The sequence below is a fragment of the Accipiter gentilis genome, chromosome 11 (assembly GCF_929443795.1).
Source record: "Accipiter gentilis chromosome 11, bAccGen1.1, whole genome shotgun sequence".
In the NCBI taxonomy this organism is placed as follows: Eukaryota; Metazoa; Chordata; class Aves; order Accipitriformes; family Accipitridae; genus Astur; species Astur gentilis.
The window spans coordinates 29,654,095-29,660,094 of NC_064890.1; the positions used below are offsets into that span (position 1 = coordinate 29,654,095).

The 6,000-nt window shown below is 40.0% G+C and overlaps 1 protein-coding gene across 1 annotated transcript in view; it reads right to left on the minus strand.

The window, feature by feature from the left end:
- FOXP2 (forkhead box P2) overlaps positions 1-6,000 on the minus strand; it is a 436,438-nt gene that overhangs the window by 428,202 nt on the left and 2,236 nt on the right. The gene's annotated exons all lie outside the window — the stretch shown is intronic.

Below are 6,000 nucleotides of genomic sequence, written 5' to 3' on the forward strand. Positions count from 1 at the left end.
AAATATTTTGGCAGTTTTACCATTCTCCTGGCTTCTCTGTGATCGCTTGAAAGCATGATCTGGCTCCCAGATACAAAACAAAAAAAAAAACAAACAAACAAAAAAATAAAATCTCAACTAATGTTTTTAAAAGGTCGCCATAGGGCAGTTCACGAGATGGAAATTTCTGGCTGCCCAGGTATACTTCACGCCCTTTGCTGATCAGTAACAAACAGAGGCCCAAGAACAGATGGGTCACACCATCCAATGCTAAACACATCTTTAACTCTTTCACAAGATGTCAGTCACTTAATATAGAAATAAATACCAAATACATCAAAGTTTCCGTCACAATATGCTTAATTCCTTTCCTTAAGCAAAAGAATGTGCAAGGATTTATGACACTGTGTGAAACTTCCTCCGTATATTCAACATAGTTCTCTCTTGAATTACTGACCATACGTATTCTTCGATGTACACTGACAGTTACTGTGCACCGAGAACAATTTACAGGCATCATCACAACATTAAAAGTAATTTAAATGCATTCAAGACTGGTAACAAATGAGTCTGAATGAATTTCTGCGTGAAGGCATTTCATGATCTTTAGCAAAGTACCATCCTAATATTTTTACAGTTTTAGCACCCATATATTCCTCTAATTGATTTCCAATGAAGAATGATTTTTACCACATATCAGGGAGTCCTCAGCATTCTTCCTCTTACATTCATGCTGTACAAATGATAATCATTTATTCCTTATTGAATTAAGCATGTTCTCCTACAAAGATGAAAACATGTTGACAGAAGTGAAAAGCACGACAGTTCACCAGCTATCCGTATCTCTGCAGGCTGTGCACACCTGACTGCATTAGGTTTTTGTGTTTTCATTTTTAGGTCACGAGAATACTGTAAGTACTGTAATGAAACCACAATCCTGTCTGGTCTCTCACAGGGAAGTGCCTTGAATCATCAATATTTCAATTACTCAGTTTTAGACTCTAGAAGATACTAGTCTCTGTTTTCTCAACGCTTTTCATTCCCCTGAATCTCCAAAAAAGAGTTCTGTCCCTCCTTTCTCACACCAAGAAAGCGATACTTTGATTTACGGTACATAAAAATCAACCTTTAATGCAACAACCAATAAACAGGTTACCAAAGACAGAGATTGGAATTAACAAAATCAAGTATTTTTAAAAATAGCTTACAGCACTCTACGGTCTAAATCACAGCCAGCATAAACGGGAGTAACTCCTGTGCCTGCCAGATCTGTGCCTGACCGCGTGGGTAACACCGGCGTGCAAAAAGTTCGTCATTTCTTCCCACAGATGAAGCGAAGGTGAAAAAATTTATTTGATATATGGGGCACCGGACAAAGATCACATCGCTCTCTCTTCTGCGAGCCCGAGCCCCTGTCCTCTGAGCGCTGCCCACCTCCTGGCAGCGCTGCCTGCGCCTTCGCTGGCTCCCGCCCAGCCCCGTGTTTTCTCTGGCCTCTTTCCACAGCACTCCCCAAATCCCCATTGTTTGCCTGTTGTCCCTCTCCTTTCCAAAGCCCTTCGTGGCTTCCCACCGCTAACCCTTAAAATTTCCTCTGCGTTATTTGTACGTGGTTAAACTTGACAGCTTCTGATCTAATTTCCAAGCAGTTCGATGTCCACTGCAGGTTCTATTACACAGGTATTACCCACTACTCGTTTTACTAGGCGGGTTGCAATTCCAGGAGAACAATGTGCCTCCTCGACATCCACAGTAAGACTTACAAAGGCAACTACTAAAAGTGAAATCAACAACATAATCGAGAGTAACTTTGGTACAAGAAGACTTAGCCCTGATGGACTGGCAAAGTTTAAATGGTGTTTAGGAATAGTCACCTCTTTTAAATTTTCTTCACCGTTGCTGGGCAAATTCAAAATCAACATCTGATAGATCCTTAGCGCAGCATTACGCTTGAAATAACCTGGCAACTCTGAGATTGTTTCTCCAAACACAACTTCCTTACTTTGCAGACTGAATTATCCCATTTGGTCCTGCCAGAGCAGCAGTGCAATACGCTAAACTTTTACAGCCGTTCCCCTTCCTTCCCTCAAACGACAGATCATGAAAATCATAGTGGTAATACCCACCAAGATCAAACTGTTTTTAACGTATACATGTGTCAGAAGTGTAATCTGTCAAATTGCGTCAAATACATAATTTCGCATTACATCAGATACGTAATTAATATTTTTCAAATGTTGGTTTAGGTTGAAATAAGGAAGCTGGATAATGGAATAAATCAGTATTTAAATTTACTTAGGAGAGAAATTCTGACCAAAGTTGCAAAAGGCGCATCACGCTGCGAGAGAAAAAAATCACAGGAGTCTAATAGGATTATCATCAAAACATCAACCTTAAAAGATACAGGAAATTCTTCATAACAGTGTAAATACTTATCCAAAGAAATAATGCTTAGGAAAACCCAACAACTTTCTAGTTATATGCAACGACATACCGCCTAGCCTCAAAATGCCACTCTTCAAATGAATTTCCAATTTTGGGCCCAACAGTAAAGCGTATATCCCACAGGGCCAAGTTTGGCACGGGGCCGCTGGAATCTCGGTTGTCCTCACAGCATCCCGGAGGCAAACTAGCTGAAACGGGACCGAGATCAGCAATCGACAGAAATTCTTAATTTGATACAATTTGCAGCCTGGTCTGACGCCGGTCTGAAGGACCAGCTCACCGAGCAAAGGACCTGGAGCATCTCCGCGGACCCTGCGACCACCGAAGGGCTGGGAACTTCTCAAAACAGAGACACCCCACCACCCGCTTCCGCTCCCTGCTGCCCATAGGAAGGAGGGAGAAAGAAGATCCAAGTCTCCCGGTAAACGAGCAAGCTCCCCAGGCAAGCCCAAGCCGTCCTGCGAACCCCAAAGAGGGCTTGGGTTTTAGGAGCGAGATCTGCAGTCACTGGAAGGAGCAGACCCCAGAAGGGTCATCACCCGGCAGCTGGTGGGGACGGGGCGGAAAGCATCCATCCCTTCCGCACGGTGAGGGAAGGTGCTGCCTGGGTCCCTCAACCCCATCTGGCTGATCGACTGGAAACTCATCTGCGTTACCTACGGCCGCGGCGAAAGCCTCTGCCACCGCGGGGAAGGGACGCCCAGAGCTGGGGCACGCCGAGGGTACAGCTGGCGGTACCCAAGGGAATCGGCGCTACCCTCAGCAGCCAGCCTGGCTAATGTACGTATTTAAATAAGAAACAAACTGCAGCAAAACCCCTTCCAGCTACAGGCGCGTGCTCGCTATTTGCAGGAAGAAGAAATAACTCACTCAACGGATGAAAAGTTAAGCCCGCAATGTTCTTACTCCCCCTCCTCAACAACCTCTACAATTTACTAAAAAGACTTAAGATAGTTAATAGCATAATACAATGTGCCTAACATTTTAATTTCATATTCCTTAGAACAGGAACGGAAATCGTGATATTAAAGACAACTCCACAGCTAACTCACTCTTCAGAGCTCAAACTTCACTTTCTAACACCATCCCAAGCTACACTTTGGTGAACCAATAAACATTGTAGCAACTGTTCATTAAAAAGATTATTTTCGGCTACTTCAGTGATGACAGCATAGGCGAGCTATTGCTGGCACTTTCAAATCCAGCTTTCTGACATAAAACATGGTCTTGCCCTTAAAACGCAAACCTAGCAGAAATGGGGGGGGGGGGGGGGGGGGGGAGCAGCAGAAAAGCCAAAACAGATGCAAATCTTGTATCAAAGGACAGAGATGCCTCTTGTAATTTGCAGTAAACATCATGCAAGATTTTTAAAAAGCAGTAAGTGTGATTAAACTACTGAGAGTCTCAGAAAGGAGAAAGAGAGATGATCAGTGTTAAATGATACTTGTGGGACTGCTCCTTGTTTTTATGCCAATCTAGAAGTTTTGAAATTTAAGTTTAAAACTACCCTTGGAAATTATTACAATAAGGTTAAGTACGTTCACTCTGCGAAGGAGCAAATGTGGAAGAAAACCTCCAAACAACTAACAATGAACTATGCAACCGAAATTTTAAGGTTAACTTTAATTTAAGAGGTTAGTTTATTACAGCTAACCTTTTCTGTAATTTCACCTTTTTAATTCAGTTTTTCTGGTGCCACTAATTTACACACACAATCAAGAAAGATCTCAAGTCAAAACAGGACAGGGAACAGGAATCTAAATGACAAGTATTTCTTCTAACAAGAATTAGTTGAGAGGTATGCTACAGTGGCTGTGAAAAAAAAAAAATGAGATAATTTGCATTTCTTCTAGACCCACTAGCTGTCACAAAATTTAAAAAGAGTAATCAGTTCGAGTGTACCAAAAATTACTATTTTGCAACAAAGTTGATAGCATTTTTCAGTTTGACCGTGATTTGCAATTTTCTCCAGTCAAAATCATTCCACGGGTACTTCTCAGTGACCTATGTCCTAAATCGTTTTCAATTCTTACGAGCAAGTGACCTCTTCACGATCTGACTCACAAAGAAAAAAACATGATGACTCCCATGAACCATTCTTTTTCAGCCACCATCAGAATTTAATTTCTCCAAAATAAACCCAGTAAAAATAGAAATGGAACAAAAGAGGACTCGGTGTTCAAGAAATATTAATTAATCACACTATCAGAAAGATAGATAAATACCAGCCCTCACATTTTGATGATGAAAAACAAAGAGGTTAAGTGACATTTTCAATGACACATAGCAAAACACTGCCACAACACAGATCACATCTCAGAAGTTTTCTATTGTTTTCAGCCCACTAGCCTTGAATAACTCCTGTGCATGCAATGCTGAATCAGGTATATTCCTCAGAATATAAAAAGCTTATTCTAGCTCACGTAAATCAGCCCAGGAAAAAAAAAAAAAAAAAAAAGCTTACGCTACAGTAATTTTTTTAAATACATTCGAGTCCAACGAGAACTTTTCTAAAAATATACTGCAGTCCGACAGGAATGCTTCTAAGCAAATCCACCTTTAATCTCAAAATGTTAGTTTCGACGCATTCTATTACAGAAGGCATTTAAAAAACGTATAAGCAACAGATGATTACCAAAAAAAAAAAAAAAAAAAAAAATCAGTCACTTCAAAAACCTATGAAACTCAACACCTGACTACTGTACAAACCCTAGTGCAGCTCTAAAATAGTACCATGTATTCACTAATTAAAATGTCCTGAACTTGATATACGTCTTTTCCTCACACTCGAAAAACTCTCATTTGGTTGTTCCCTACAGACTCTCTGGTAATTTCACACAAATCTTCGCTAAACAGAAAGCTACAAAACATTTTTATTTTTTTTTTCCCCCCTCTCAAACATTAAAAACACTTCACTCCAGCAAAGGTCTTGTGACAAAACATAAGAATCACTGAGGTTAAGCTAAAAACAAAGAAATACCCAAATATTTATACAATTGACTCTGCTTAAGCTTCCTGGTAAGGTTACTGTTAAATCTTAAAGCCTACACCAACAAGGCCTCACATGAGGCAGTACATTTCAGGTGGTAGGTATTAACAAAATAAATCAGAATGTCTAATTACGTATCTTTTGTACGTCCCTATGAGACCTATCAACTGGCATGAAGGTTGCTATACGTGTTTTGGAAACGCTGTATTTGAAACGCTCTTTCCTTTCCCTCAACCGTTTAGTAATCTACTATTCTGAGTAGTTAAATGAATGATTTAAGTATTCAAAAATGCTACAGAACACTGCCGTTTTGTAAGAACTACATTTAAATAGCAAGTTACTGCAAAACAGGGGTCTTTTCAATATCTATATTTAATAGGAACAAATTATTATAGTCAGGAATAACCTTAAATTAAAAATAAATACTGATTTGAACACTAAAAACTCTATCTCAGTCAAAGGGGTTTAGTGTAGCATTAGAGAAACCGATTTAATAATTAATCATATTTTCTTTAGAGTAATATTACTAGCAGTAATGTTTTTTTCCTTAATGGTTTTAAATTACCTAGCATGGGGGGGGGGGGGGG